The following is a 16,244-nucleotide window of genomic DNA, read 5'->3' as shown; positions in this document are numbered from 1 at the left end:
TCAGTACTGTGTGGTGGTGTGATTGAGAGACCGTATCGCCTGCGGGAAGAAGCTCCTCCTCAGTCTCTCTGTGTTGGTCTTCAGGCAGCGGAATCGCTTTCTGACCTCAACAGAGAGAACAGTCTGTTGTTGGGATGGCTGAGGTCCTTCACGATCTTCCTGGCCTTGGTCCAGCACCGCCTGCTGTAGATTGAGTGCAGATCAGGGAGCTCGGAGCGGATGGTGCGCTCAGCTGACCGCACAACCCTCTGTAGAGCTCGTCTGTCCTGCATGGTGCTGTTCCCGAACCAGGTTAAGATGTTTCCCGCCAGGATGCTCTCTATGGTGCACGAGTAAAAGTTCCTGAGCACCTTGGAGGGCAGTTGGAAGTCTCTCAAGCGTCTGAGGTGGTAGAGACGCTGTCGGGCCTTTTTCACCACGGTGTTGATGTGACAGGACCATGACAGGTCCTGTGTGATGTGAACTCCGAGGTATTTGAAGCTGTCCACTCTCTCCACTGGGCACTCGTTGATGACGGGGGTCTGGTAGTTCCTCTCCTGCTTAGTGCTGAAGTCCACTATCAGCTCCTTTGTCTTACTGACGTTTAGAAGGAGGTTGTTCCTCTGGCACCAGTTCTCCAGATTCCTAATCTCCTTCAGGTAGGCCGTCTCGTTGTTATCAGAGATCAGGCCCAGCACGACGGTGTCGTCAGCAAACTTGATGATGTGGTGGAGCTGGTAGTGGCCACACAGTCATATGTGTACAGAGAGTACAGCAGGGGGCTCAGAACACACCCCTGGGGGGCTCCAGTGCTGAGAGTGGTGGAGGCTGAGACATGTCCGCCCATCCTTACTGCCTGTGGTCTGCCAGTTAGGAAGTTGGAGATCCACTGACACATAGATGAGCTGAGTCCCAGATGCTCCAGCTTGGTGGTGAGTGTGGAGGGAATTATGGTATTAAATTTCCAAACCAAAACTACTTTCAATCAAAACTAAAATAGCTGATTGAGCCAAAAATTATCTTAAGGTACAGGATACAGACTAAAACAAGTGAACTAAAACAGAAAAATATCAGTTCTTTTAGTTTTTTCAGTCTGGTCAGACTTGTAATCACGACTAGCCTGAGCAGATGAGCTCATAAACACTGTGAGCACCATCATGTTTACAGCAAAAATAATCATGTTTACAAGCTGATACACAAAATGCTCTGGTCTCTATAGAAAATAATTGTGAGATAATTTACTCATTCACAACAACTGTACAGTGAGAGGATGATTTTATAACTCACCTGGATTAAAGTTTGCATTATTAGGGACGCGGTTAATGTTGACCTTGGTTTCTGTAGCTGATTTTTCCCTCTTTCTTAAGGACTTTCAGATCCTGTAGTGTTTTTAGGTCTCACACTTCTTCTTCTTCTGTTCAGTTTTCTCAGATTTTTAAGGACGCACTGCACACTATGCTGAGATACGCCAAGTTTCAGCTAACTGCTCTTTGTTAATCACTTTTCGGTTAAACTGCGTTTGCTTTCCCAATTTTAACAGGTTCATCTAAAGAAGTGGGAACAAATGTGTTTTTGTGGCAGGCAGGTAGTAACAAAGGGCTTAAAGATAAAACTTAAAACTGGTTCTTTGCTCAGTTGTTGGTTATGTGTCGACACAACAAGGAATCCTGGAGTCAGGAGCCGTTTTATGCTTGAATGATTTGGAGGTCAGAGTTCAGAGGGTCACCAAACCAAAACATTCCTGTTAAAATGATCAGGTACAAGGACTGAACTAAAAAATTACAAAGAAGAACTTTAACGAGCTTCAGAAAGGCATCGTTTATTTACAGGCTGTGCTTCTGACAACATGATTATGACCCAAACTGTCAAGAAATCACACCACAACTCTAAAAACATGTGAAAATTAGTGGACTCTGGTGAGGTCACTGCAGCGTTTCGATACAAACCTCAGCACGGAATCCTAGAACACCTGAGTGAGAAGGCGATGGAAAGTACACGTGCAGCGGAGGAGGGCCAACCCCCCCCCCCCACACACACACACACACACACTCAGAGTAACACACACACACACACACACAGAAAGAAGATGGCGGCGGCAGCGGTCGCGGCTCCTCCATAACAAAAAGGACTCAAAGTTCAAACTTGGCCCACTTTGTGTAACTCTGCTTTTCCCGCTCTGAGCGGACGATGAGCGGCCTCCGCCGCCCCTGAAGGCCCGGGTCTTTTCTCCGGGTCTCCGGGATGTTAGCGTGAGACTGCCTCCTGAAGTGGACTTTAAACCGGGACGGTAAGAGCGGCCGAGCCGTGCTAGCTCCGTGCTAACTGTTTGTTTGGACAGACTGTTTGTTTGTGGACACTCCCAGGACGTGTTGCTACCGGTCTCCGGTTTATCGGGACACCAGGGCAGAAATGCTGTTTATGTGACCGGCGGAGGGGCATCTGATCCGGACAGGTTCCGGTACTGATAGGTGAAGGAGCGGGCTCAGTTAGCCGGGTCAGCTAACGGCTAACTGCTATTGTCAGGACAAATGGCAAGTACTGTAGATATTACAGTACCGCGAGTAGTGCAGTACCGAAAAGTCCCAGAAGCACTACTGCAGTACTGCTGACAGCTCAGACTGTCACTGTACACACATAATGCAGCTCTGTGTGTACTCTAAGAACAGTAGTGCAGTTCTTTGTGTACTTTGACAACAGTACCGAATCTGTGTGTGCTCTGTGTACTGTGGCAGTAATACTGCAGTTCTGTATATATTCGTTGTGTACTCTGACTGTCATACTGCAGTTCTGGGTGTAGTTGTGTCACGTTGAGGACTGAGCAGGCAGAGGTGTTCTGATGTTTTGTGTGTATTCATAACCTGTGAAAAGCACCTGTGTCACCTGATTGAGATCAGTTGTCTTGATTAGAGGATTTTTACGGAGCATGGTGCCTCCACAAATATACTTAAAATTTTTCTCTGAGGAGCAGCTGTGATTCCAGAAAGTGGAGCCGATCGTCCTCACAGACCACGGCCACACTCAGGGACTGCACAGCTGGTTTTATGATATACCTCGTGAAGTCAGAGATCCAAGCTGATTTCTATGGAGAGATTATCTTACATCCACAAGCGTAAACTAAGATTTACAAATATGTGCCGTGATTTGTGTGTAACTTTTATGGTTGTTGGGTTTTTCTCTGTATCTATTATTGTAAGAGCTACTGTACAATATAAAGTGCCTTGAGGGGACTGTTGATGTGATATGGCGCTATAAAAATAAAATTGAAGTGAATTGAATAGAACTCACAAATGCGTGTTCCCATTCACACACGTACGAAATAATTTGACCACACGTGAAACAGTTTTCCAAATACATGTATCTAAACTAGATTAAATAGTGATTATTTACGCACAATTTATAAAGTAAGGTTTTACAAGTGAGGGGTGGTCGTGTAGTTTTAGTTTTTTGTATGCACAGAAATGTTTTGTAAAGAGAAAATTATACTATTCGTGAAGCTAAACTTAATAAATTGAGTGTGACAAGTTGTCACTGACAACTGTAACACACGCCACAGATGCCAGGTCAGGTGTGTTTGTGGCTATTACTTCATCCTGCCCACATTTTCTACAAACCCGTGGTCCCCAGAGAAGAATATACGAACAAAATACTAATACTAATAACAAAAGTGTTTCTACTCAGAGTATTCTTAGTCATGTGATTAATGTAACCTAAAAAAGACACTTGATTATCAATATTATAAAGTTATAATTAATCTTCAAGTTTGTATTTCCTTTTTTAAAATAATTCAAGTATTTATTAGATTTTGCATTTTATAACAGCAAACACAAAAATATAACAACAAATACAAAAATACAAAAACCAAAAAAAGAAGCAAACAAACAAAGAACTGAAAAAAACAAAAGAAAAGAAAAATACACTGAGGTTTTAACATCAGTGGCATCTCGTCCAAGTCAGGTAGACATGTAGGTGCAAAAACTGTCCCATTGTTCCACCGAAGCTTCAGTCACATGATGTAACCTTCCCAGTGTCTTTTCGCAAGCAACGTTCAATCATTCTTGCTTTCCACATTTTAAGCATTGGATTATTGGGGTCCTTCCGGTACTACAAAATGACACGGGCACATGTTACCAATGCAGTCCTTAACACTCTAAACTGGTGTTTCATGTTTGTATTTCTTTAATTAGACCTGCAGCTTTTACTTTAAAGCTGATTCCTCTGATTCAACATGAGTCTTTATCACCAAGCACAACAACAACAACAACACAACAAACTGTTGTATTCAGGTATATTTCTAAAGAACAGGAAAGCTGCTGAGTGCAAATGTAATAGCAAAATGTGAATTTGTGTCTATGTAGACAACAACATGTGATTTTTCACTGATTTATCACAGTTAACTGTATTATCACAAACAGACTGTATGCCAATAGCAGACTGGCTGTGTCTTATGGCAACATTTATGTCAGGTCTCAGTAGGGCTGCTCGATTATGGCAAAAATGATAATCACGATTATTTTCACTGAAATTGAGATCACGATTATTTGACGATATTTATTTAACCCTTTAAGACCTACTATAGAACCAAGTCCACCAGAGCTTATATTATTTTTATTTTTTTTTTTTTACATGCTGTAGTGCCATTTGTGGGAGCATTTCAAGTTGCTATACATCAATACAACTGTTATAGCCCATATTTTAATAATATGTATGCATTAAGTGCATAGTAATTACATAAAATTCAAAAAAGTGCAATAAACTACAAAAAAAATTGAAAATCGCTTTTGTTTTGTTTACATATATTTCTACTTGGAGAAGTTTAAGAGGCTTATCCCTCAAAACTTTAAATACAATAAAGTTGCAAAAAATAGTTTCCCACCACAGGAAATTTATTTTGAGTGTCTTCATAGTTTTATTTTGGAGATACAGCAATTTTTATATACTGCAGGAAAAACAAAAAACAATCCTATGATGCAAATTTGCAAAGAAAACAGCAGGTGCATCATTTCACTGTGGGAAGTGTTACGAACAGCTGATAGGAACGGCAAAGCGTGTTTCTGGAATATTATGCTTTTGTTCCTGCAAGCGCTTTTTATGCAATTTTTGCAAAGCTATATGTGGAACAAAACCGTGACCGAGGACAAGCTGATGGCATAAGATGTAAGTACAACTCCTCCGGTTTCATATGCAAAACAAATTATTGCGCTAGCTTACACGGTTCAGGTTCTACAGGGATTTAAAAATAGTTATGCAAAACGGAGCGTGCTGCTCTGACCGGCTTTAAAGGGTTAACAATGACTTTAAAAAAATAATATAAAATGGTGTGCAACACCACTGAAGTTTTTTTTTTTTTAAACTCTTTTCAACCAACGGCAGTCACTCTCCAAATAACTTCTGCTTAGCTTTCCGAGCTTCCCTCGGGTCCTCTTAATCAGCGGTCTCCACCCTTTTTTGCGCCACGGACTGGTTTATGCCCGACAATATTTTCACGGACCGGCCTTTAAGGTGTCGCGGATAAATGAGGGAGGGGCTAATAATCGGCTCAGTCATTTTTAATGATCGTTGAAAGCCCAGATCGTAATCGTGATTAAAATTCGATTAATTGAGCAGCCCTAGGTCTCAGTGGGTGTTGCTGTGCTGGACTAACTTTGAGGACATAATTTGCAATTGAAAAAGGTGAGAAATTATAATATAGGTTATTGCAATACTCAGCATGTCACAAAGAGTTAAAAATCGCAATATCATTGGACACTCAATCATATATTATTGGGTGTCCGATGATTCCCACTAGGGCTGGGCCATATCATACCATTCACGGTAATACTGGTATAATGTTGGGCAACGATAAGAAAATGAAATATCGCGAAAGAATATGGGTAAAACGCGCATGCGCAATACCTTTGATTTCATACGCACATGACGGAAAAAGCATGCCGGCGGCAAAGAACGAGAAGGGCGAAAGCGGATCGTTGAATGAAACGGATGAACCAGAATTGGTTTGTAAAAATGCTGCAACGTCAGTGGTGTGGAACTGGTTTAGCTTTCGTCCGTCGAATACACAACAAAGCACTATTTTTGGTAGAGGATGCTTGCAGGCCGTCGTTATTATAGTGTTTTTTGGAAAATACGGCACACTTAAAATCAATCCTGTGATTTTTCTGAAAATCGACAGTGCCCCTTATAATCCCGTGTGCCTTATGTATGAATTCTGGTTGTGTTTACTGACCTCGAAACTATTTTATGTGGTACACGGCGCTCGAAAATCTGTCAAATGTTTTAGTACGACTTTGCTAAGCTACAAACACGCACCGCTTGATGGATTGTCGGAGCATTACGGTTATCGTAGGCAGGAGCCTCGTGGAGTGATACGTACTGTGCTTCAACATAATATTACCGTATTGTGTGTGTATAACCTCTTTTTAAGTTTTGTAGATATTATACATGGTTATGCTGAGGATATGTTGGCCAATTTCCACTGGAAATGCCTTTTGGTTAAACTGTCAGCAAGGAATTTGCTTTTGCACTGTTAAATTTTTATATAACTTTAATGCACATAAAAAAACAACTGCTTGTTTAAGTGAAAATACATTGATGTTTTTTTGGGTTTTTTTGCACTAATAAAGTTGTGGAGTTGTAAAGTATTTTGTCTAGTGTCAATTAGGGCTGGGCCATATTATACCGTTCACGGTAATACCGGTACAAAGCTAGGCAACAATAAGAAAATGACATATTGCGACAGAGTATGGGTAAAACGCGCATGCGCAGCGCCGAAAAAGCACGGAGAATGCACGGTAACGGAAAATGTGAATGGGGAAAGTAGATTGTTGAGTGAAACGGATGAGCCAGAATTGTTTTGTAAAAATGGTGCAGCTAAACTGGTTTGGTGTTTGTCCAACAGATACACAACAAAGCACTTTTTTTTTTTGTAGAACATGCAAGCGGGCCGTCGTTATTGCCGTATTTGTCAGACTAAGGTGCTTGTAAATCTGGGAGTAATCTGGGTCCTAAACTCTGTCCTTTAATAAAGTCCCGAAGTCAAACGAACATCCCTGAGAGTTTAAAACTGTCTAAATACTTTTATCTTTAATGAAATGATCAGCATTGCTGCTTTACCAGGTGTAACTATGAAGTTTAACATCCAGGCATCCATGAAAATAGAATTCATTACATTTAACGGAGTTAGAAGTTGGTGGAAGCTAGCTCGCTAGTTTCGCTAGTTTCGCTAGTTACCTAAACATGGTATAGCATGTTCTGACTGAGAGATTTCTGAAAAAATTCAAATGTACAGCTCTGCTATCATTTCTAACATAAATGAAGACAGGAAACTAAACAGCAGTGACGTTTGTAGGGTTACTGAAGTTGGGCTAGCTGGTATATAACGAGGCTAGCGACACAGCTGTGTTAGCATAACATAAACTGTGAAGCTCAAGGATGAACGCTAACACTTTTCCACTCGATAAAAGTTAACGTGAAGGTTCCAAATGCAATCGCATGGCAGGATGCTGTAAATGGACCAAACTTCAGTCAGGAGAACAACTGAGATAATCCATCCACAATACGAGGTTAGTCATTAATATACTGCAACAACATGGGAATAGAGCAGCTGTGATAGAATACAGCATTAATGAATCAATGGTACAGAAGTGGAGGAAGCAAGAAGAATGAGTTGAATAAAGTTTGATTTATCTGACTGCTTTGTTTTGCTTAATGTGCCTTATAACCCCATGCACCTTATCGGGGCTCTAGAGTGCGACCAATTTGGTCGCAAATATGACCAAATTTTTCAGTGGTGCGACTAAAAAAATTTTTTGGTTGCACCTGTGCGACCAACTGTTCGGGTAGCAAAAAAAAAAAAAAACTGCAACCTTCCCTGTGGTCAATGTCACTACCCGATCCGTACCGGAAACCCAATCGGTACCCCGCATGCGCGAAAGGTTTCTACTTCCGGTCGTAGCGTTTTACGATAGTTATGGGTCAGAGTATCTGTTAAGATGTTAAGAATAACAAGTATATCTTAAAATGTTTGCAATAATGAAGCATTTCAGTACAATGTAGACAAAAACGAAAAATAAAAAGAAAGTTACGGATCAGGACTCTCCGATCCTTACTGCGCATGTGTAAAGTCTGACCGTACAAATCGGGTCTACCCGATCCGTACCGCGCATGTGCAGATGTTTTCTTCTTCTTCTGCTCGTTTAATGGCAGTTTACTCCCCAGTGTACGAGGATACCACCACCTGCTGACCGAGCGAATAAACCCTATTATAAACTGAATTATCGTCATTACAAACGTGTGTTAAATCTGATTTAGCGATAGTCGAGTGTGTTTATGCTTGTCTGTGAGGAGAGGATTGTTGGAATAGTGATGATGATGTACGCTATCACTGTCAATTGTCAGTAAACACTTCATCTGGCTGATGAATCTACACGTGAGATATTACAAAGTCTGCATTATTAACTCTGTAATTAGGCGCCGTTCTTCTTATTTTACGGCGCTGTTGCTCAATCGGGGGACACTCTCTGTTGAGGAGAAAAGCATGAATTTCTTTGTATACGGATTATCCATTGTTTAAATGTCCCGGGCAGTCGAAAAGGAGGCAGAGCTGTTGAGAAATGCTAGGAGCTAACTGGGCGATAACCGTATCATTCAAATATATTGAATGTCGCAATGTTGGCAAAGAGAGGAAGTGACGTAAGATTTGCGCATGCGGGGTACCGATCGGGTTTCCGGTATGGATCGGGTAGTGACAGTCAACAACAGACACACATTATGCCCCTATCGTGGACTAAACCAATCACAGATAGTAAGGGGCGGGACCTCTCTGATTGGCTGTGGTCCAGTTGAAAGTGCAGGTGGAAGTGGGAGGTGAGTAGCTTGAATAAAGCGATATCAATTCATTAAATCCTGAATCGACTTTTAAATATAACTGTGTTTTGCCAGAAACGCCAGATTAAAGCTCACAAAACCATTTCAACAACAACCAAACAGCAGATGAGAGCAGGTACACGGTCTCCACACAAAGACGTAAACACAGAACGGACCCGACGCATCAGAATCAACTTTGTCTTTCTTGGCTTTCTCACCCGACGGCCCGTAGACGGACACGCTGTCGGAGCTTAGCGGTTCTGATGTGTCCGGTCCGCGCTGTGTTTACGTCTTTTTGTGCTGATTCTGAGCTGCAGGTTTTGTCTCTCCAACCAAAATTCACAGAGCCAGCAGCAAAAGAAGCAGCAAACTGCGCTTCACATTTGATCAATGTCGTCATGAATTTTGCTGTTTTGCTTCCACGACTATTAAAATCACACTCCATGCACAGCTAGCTCTCTCTCTATACTTCAAGAACAGTTTCCCGTCTCCAATCTCTGTTTTCTGTATTATTCATTCGCTTATTACCCACCAGTCTACCGTTGTTTACAGCGCTGTGGCTGCTGTCTTTTTCTATTCTTTTTTTCACTTAAATGACCTCGGACAAGAAAGCCTATTTTTTTTCTGTTGTTCAGTACTGAAAAAATGTAAACTTTATATGCAGAACATTGTAGAATATTTTTAAGGTTATCTGCTATAAAAAGCCAGACCAGGCCTTCATGTTTTTCTGTGTTACTTTCACACAAAGGCACCTGCTGTGATGTTCACAATTCTGATGAAGTCAGTACTGATAAATGATCAGAATTATAATATTTCTGACTGTCTGAGGCTAAGTTGAATCGAATCGGGACTTTGAAAACCGGAATTGAATGGATTATAGAAATCAGTGATGATACCCAGCCCTAGTGAGCAGCCTAGGCACGACAGAAGTGGATGTAGCTGCAATAGGAAAAGAACTATTGCTAACTTTTCTGTTATGTTAAGGCCTGATCCTTCTGAAATTCATAGCCAGTGCTCTGACACGGTGTCATCAATCTTTGAATGGTGAAAAAGCACAGTGTATCCAGAAAAACACATTAAATTATATAAATTATTATAAAATTTGTGTGTGCCTAACTTTTGTGCCAGTACGCCTAACTTTTTAAAGTTAGGTGTACCGGTACGCCCATGGCAAAAAGTTAGTCTAGAGCCCTGCTTATGGTCCAAAAAATACGTATTTGACTTTTTTATTTGGCACACTGCAGTTGAATGTTGCAAAGCACCTCTTTTTAACATCAGTGGATATTATACATGGTTATGGCTCAGGATATGTCAGCCCATTTCTACTGGAAATGCATTTTGGTTAAACTTTCAGCAAGGAATTTGCATTTGCACTGTTACATTTTTATATAGCTTTAATGCATATAAAAACAGCTACTTGTTTAAGTAAAATGAGTGGATGGGTGTTTTTTGTGCTAGTAAAGTTGTGGAGTTGTATTTTGTCTCACAGAAATTATATAGTCAGTTATATCGTTATCGCAAATTTTCAAATATATATCGTGATAAATATTTTTGGTCATATCGCCCTGCTCTACTTCCCACCTCGAAAAGTACTCTGCAAAATAGTCAAGAAACCTGCTGAAGGTGGAAGAAGCAAATTTGTTTGACTTGAGGCAAAAACACAAAAATATGTTGTCGAGATTGACCAGGTGACAAAGGAAAGAGATACGAGGAGCTGATGTGACCCAATGACATCACTCATTGTGTGTTGATGACATGAAGAGCAAACGGCGGAGGAGAGTCAGTGATGTTTACTCTCTGACATGTCCTCACAGTGCAGAAACTGTGTTATCCTTTAACCCACAGATGTTGAGCTCACCGTCTCATTTGATCTCTGAACCCACGTCTGTGTGTGCGTTGGTTAAAAACACTAAAAATGGTTCTTTGAGCTTTTATCAGTAAAATAAAGGTTCACCTTTTACTTGTGTGTGTGTGTGTGTGTCTCAACCCGGTCAGTCTGCCTGCAGAGCCTGCTGCAAAGCATGCTGGGAGCAGTGGGGGCTGCCCCTCCCTTCTTTGCCTATGTGTGTTTCTGGGCTGTGATTGGCTGCCTGAGAGCCCAGCTGACTGCACTCTGTCTCTCAGACGGAGAGAGAGGCAGGCTGATGGAGGCGAACGCGATGGGGTGAGCTGCCATTTTCTGTCTTTATCCTCTATCCCTCCATCCTTTTTCCTCCTTTGTATCTGCCAAGGAAGAGGAGGTGGACGGGAGGAAGTAGGAGGGGGGAGAGCGGAGGGAGGGTGGAGGTTTGGGGGGGAGTTCCTTTCATTGTGCTGTTGTCGTTCTCCAGAGGATTTAATTCATCCTCTGTTTGTGCTGCAGACGAGGAGGAGGAGGAGGAGGAGGAAGGGGGGGGGGGTCGTTGAGAGACTGAGAGGATTGAGGGGGTGGGTGGGGGGTGATGATGGAGGGATGAAGAGGAGGAGGTTCAGAGATGATGGAAAGAGGAGGGAGAGAAAATGGCGTCTGGCTGGTGCAGGAAAGAAGAGATGTTGTCTGTCCTAGTTATTGATTGCTGTGTCAACGGCAATAATCAGCACCTGGATCAATAACTTTACCAGTATCATATGGTGTACTGTTATTTTAGTACTGTATGTAGTACTGCTGGATTCTTTGTTGGTGCAGCAAGTTCAATTTGATCTTCTGATTGTTCAAACCTGATCAGTGTGATCAGATATTTATGGATTGGTGCTGCAGAGGTCAGTGTGTCGCCTCACAGCAGGAAGGTTCCTGGTTCAGCTGGCACCAATCCTTTTGTGTGCAAAGGTTTCATTATGTATATCCCATCTAGTTAAGGGCACCCTGTTAGGTTATCTGTTGATTCTGTGGTTGTGGCGTAGATAAAGCACTGTGATTGGTCAGTAAGAGGTCAAACTATTTGTGCAGGTGGAGCTGAGAGGCTCCGCCCTCCCTCATTGTAACTGCGTTAGGACCTCCTGTGCTGATTGGCCGTCCTGTCACCAGGCAGGCAAATAGCTTGTTTTAATTACAATTTAGATGTTTCTATATTTAGCTCTGAAGATCATCAATAATCTAAGCTCTCTGTAATTTCAATTATTGACATGAAAGATCAGCTGACCCTCCAGATGTGATGTCATCATTGTGCCGAATTCATTTTAAGGTTAAACAGGAAGTGATGTCATATGTTTACAGTGGGGCAAAAAAGTATTTAGTCAGCCACCGATTGTGCAAGTTCCCCCACCTAAAATGATGACAGAGGTCAGTAATTTGCACCAGAGGTACACTTCAACTGTGAGAGACAGAATGTGAAAAAAAAATCCATGAATCCACATGGTAGGATTTGTAAAGAATTTATTCGTAAATCAGGGTGGAAAATAAGTATTTGGTCAATAACAAAAATACAACTCAATACTTTGGAACATAACCTTTGTTGGCAATAACAGAGGTCAAACGTTTACTATAGGTCTTTACCAGGTTTGCACACACAGTAGCTGGTATTTTGGCCCATTCCTCCATGCAGATCTTCTCGAGAGCAGTGATGTTTTGGGGCTGTCGCCGAGCAACACGGACTTTCAACTCCCGCCACAGATTTTCTATGAGGTTGAGGTCTGGAGACTGGCTAGGCCACTCCAGGACTTTCAAATGCTTCTTACGGAGCCACTCCTTTGTTGCCCGGGCGGTGTGTTTTGGATCATTGTCATGTTGGAAGACCCAGCCTCGCTTCATCTTCAAAGTTCTCACTGATGGAAGGAGGTTTTGGCTCAAAATCTCACGATACATGGCCCCATTCATTCTGTCCTTAACACGGATCAGTCGTCCTGTCCCCTTGGCAGAAAAACAGCCCCATAGCATGATGTTTCCACCCCCATGCTTCACAGTAGGTATGGTGTTCTTGGGATGCAACTCAGTATTCTTCTTCCTCCAAACACGACGAGTTGAGTTTATACCACAAAGTTCTACTTTGGTTTCATCTGACCACATGACATTCTCCCAATCCTCTGCTGTATCATCCATGTGCTCTCTGGCAAACTTCAGACGGGCCTGGACATGCACTGGCTTCAGCAGCGGAACACGTCTGGCACTGCGGGATTTGATTCCCTGCCGTTGTAGTGTGTTACTGATGGTGACCTTTGTTACTTTGGTCCCAGCTCTCTGCAGGTCATTCACCAGGTCCCCCCGTGTGGTTCTGGGATCTTTGCTCACCGTTCTCATGATCATTTTGACCCCACGGGATGAGATCTTGCGTGGAGCCCCAGATCGAGGGAGATTATCAGTGGTCTTGTATGTCTTCCATTTTCTGATGATTGCTCCCACAGTTGATTTTTTCACACCAAGCTGCTTGCCTATTGTAGATTCACTCTTCCCAGTCTGGTGCAGGTCTACAATACTTTTCCTGGTGTCCTTCGAAAGCTCTTTGGTCTTGGCCATGGCGGAGTTTGGAGTCTGACTGTTTGAGGCTGTGGACAGGTGTCTTTTATACAGATGATGAGTTCAAACAGGTGCCATTCATACAGGTAACGAGTGGGGGACAGAAAAGCTTCTTACAGAAGACGTTACAGGTCTGTGAGAGCCAGAGATTTTCCTTGTTTGAGGTGACCAAATACTTATTTTCCACCCTGATTTACGAATAAATTCTTTACAAATCCTACCATGTGGATTCATGGATTTTTTTTTCACATTCTGTCTCTCACAGTTGAAGTGTACCTCTGGTGCAAATTACTGACCTCTGTCATCATTTTAGGTGGGGGAACTTGCACAATCGGTGGCTGACTAAATACTTTTTTGCCCCACTGTAGCTGATCTGGGGGTTACACTTAGAATCACATGACCAAATTATCAGGTGCTCTTACAGATCAAAAATGTCATTGGTGAGCTGTGTGCTGCAGTAAAATACAACATTGCTCAGCTCAGGTCTTGTTCTGACATATGGCATAGAAACTAAACATTTAACAGTGTTTCCTGAAAACCCTCTCTTGTCTCATCATTTCCTAATTACATTTAATTTTACAATAATGGATTCCACAGCAGTGGGAGTAGATGTCATCAAAGTAGATTTCTTTCTGAAAGTGCTGTAAATAAGCTTAAGAATGTAATTCACTCGCTGTTATCATCTTCAATGCTTTGTATCAACACAAAGCAGAGCAGCTACCTGAACGCTACTCCAACAGAGGTTGGTTATCTTGTTAATAATTTTACCTCCTCACTATGTATGGATACTGTAGCTCCAGTGAAAAAGAGAGCCTTAAATCAGAAGTACTTGTCGCCCTGGTTTAACCTTCAAACGCGCACCTTGAAGCAGATAACTCGTAAGCTGGAGAGGAAATTCTAAATCATTAATTTAGAATTTAGCCTGGAAAGTAATTAAAATTACCCTGGGTGGGTAGGGGGTGGCAGCAGTCTTCCACTCCAACCTCTGGAGCCAGACAGCATTTTAATTCATTTTAAAGCAGGATGCTTAACCTTGTCCACCCTAGTTGAAAAACTGAAAAAACACTGTTAATTCTTATTATCTATCGTCCACGTGGGCCTTACACAGAGCTTATGTCTTATTTAATGTTTAGGTCAAACAAAATGCAATGTTCTGAAGACAGTTTAATATGTCAATTAGTGATGTCCAGCAGGTGAAAATGCAAGCTCCATGAACACGCACAGCTGTGGATTCCAGCTGCTTCGATGTTATATGTATGATTTCTATACATTTTACGTCAGATAAAAACTTTGGTTGTAAGCTTCAGATAATTATTTAATAAAAGCTAGATATTTTAAATGAGAATGAGAAAGTATTTCTTTGTGCCCCCCTTTCCCTGTTAATGCCCTACCTGGCCCCCTGGCAAAACTTTGCTAGACCCGCCCCTGCACAGTTACCAGCTGTCAGCTACTTAGAAATACAGGATCCTGGTGTTATTTGTCTCTCAGAAACAGTTCATAACTTCCCTACAACTCATTCATGTCACCTGTTCAGCTCTGATGATTCAGTAAGGACATCTCCTGGTTTCATCTTCATGTTTCCCTCTCACCAGATAACCAAACCAATATCATGACCAGCAGCTTTACAGCTGTGGCTCCAGCAAACATCAGCTACTAGAAAGTAATATTAAATACATTCTAACAAAAGCTGATCAAGCTTAAACGTGCTGCTGTTGTTTAGCGCGACATCTGCTGGTTTCCTCTTTCTGGCGCAAAGTGGGCGATAAACAAACAAGAGAGACGATCAGCTGATCATTGATCCGTTTGTAACTCCGAAATGACAACACAGGCACGGCTTCTTCAAGACGGGCGCTTCGCTGCATTTATTGAACGCCGTGAAAACTACAAACATAAAACACAAAGGCTTTAAGCGCTTCAGTCTATCAAAAGTAACACTTGTGCTTTAACAACAAAAATTACCTCGTGGCCGCCTGCCACTTCGGAGGTCCTAGAAGAATAGCTTTACAGTCTTGTGCATTCTAAATTAAAACATAAAATAATTAGAACACCATACATTACAAATTTTCACAATATCACAATACAGTTATGGCAAATGACAAATACCTTGTACCACTGGTAGACTAACCAGGCCTTTGCAGATAGCTCGCTGGACTCCTTAGCGTGATTATTAAACGTGGGCTCACAGCCTATACTATCACGCCCAAACCTCGCGATAATAGCGGTGTAACAAAACTGGTTCTTTGTGACAAGATAAACACACCCTTACAATATTGACCACAGAAACGTACGAGCAAGAACATTTTAACTGCTAGAACCATCTATTAAACTTCTTTATACATAAGCCATTTCTGTGACACTTACACCGTTTCATGATTGAAGTAGCAACAGGAGAGGGAGGGGAGAGAATGAGAGAAGAAGAGGCAGCTGTGCAGCGTAACGACAGAATAAATCCAGCTTTGTGTCTTTTTCCAATCAAATCAAATCAAATCACTTTTATTGCCACATCACATGTGCAGGTACATTGGTACAGCACATGTGAGTGAAATTCTTGTGTGCGAGCTTCACAAGCAACAGAGTTGTGCAAAATACAATAATGTAAACAAGCAAAATACAAGAATGGCTACATCTGAAACTAATAAATATATGTACAATATATAATAGTATATGCATTTCTGGATGTGTATACTAAATATTTTTCTGTGTGTGTGTGTGTGTGTGTGTGTGTGTACACATATTTTACAAATTAAATAGAGTAAACAATGAATAGAATATATAAAATAAATAAAATAAAATATACAGAGTTGAATATGTGCAAAACAAGTGGCATTTATATACAGTGTGGAGTGCATAATGTTGAAGTTCCAGTAGTGAAGCTGAGGTGTCTATGACGTGTTCAGCAGTCTGATGGCCTGGTGGAAGAAGCTGTCTCTCAGTCTGCTGGTACGGGACCGGATGCTGCAGAACCTCCTTCCTGATG

General features: G+C 41.8%; 1 protein-coding gene across 6 annotated transcripts in view; it reads left to right on the top strand.

Annotated features, from left to right (window-relative positions):
• Positions 1–2,019: 2,019 nt before the first annotated feature.
• The window catches only part of apc (APC regulator of WNT signaling pathway), a 30,767-nt gene continuing 16,542 nt past the window's right edge, over positions 2,020–16,244 (top strand). For 5 of the 6 annotated variants that reach the window (XM_082540252.1, XM_082540255.1, XM_082540251.1 and 2 more), the window contains exon 1: positions 2,020–2,266. The gene's annotated coding sequence lies outside the window, so the exon portion shown is untranslated. Of the gene's footprint in view, positions 2,267–10,920; positions 11,003–16,244 lie in introns of those variants that run through there. The other variant, XM_082540250.1, reaches the window with a different exon arrangement.

The sequence above is a fragment of the Aulonocara stuartgranti genome, assembly GCF_965226115.1.
Source record: "Aulonocara stuartgranti genome assembly, chromosome: 7".
NCBI classification, from domain to species: Eukaryota; Metazoa; Chordata; class Actinopteri; order Cichliformes; family Cichlidae; genus Aulonocara; species Aulonocara stuartgranti.
The sequence above is the reverse complement of the archived record's forward strand: the minus strand, read 5'-3'. Positions and strand labels throughout refer to the sequence as shown.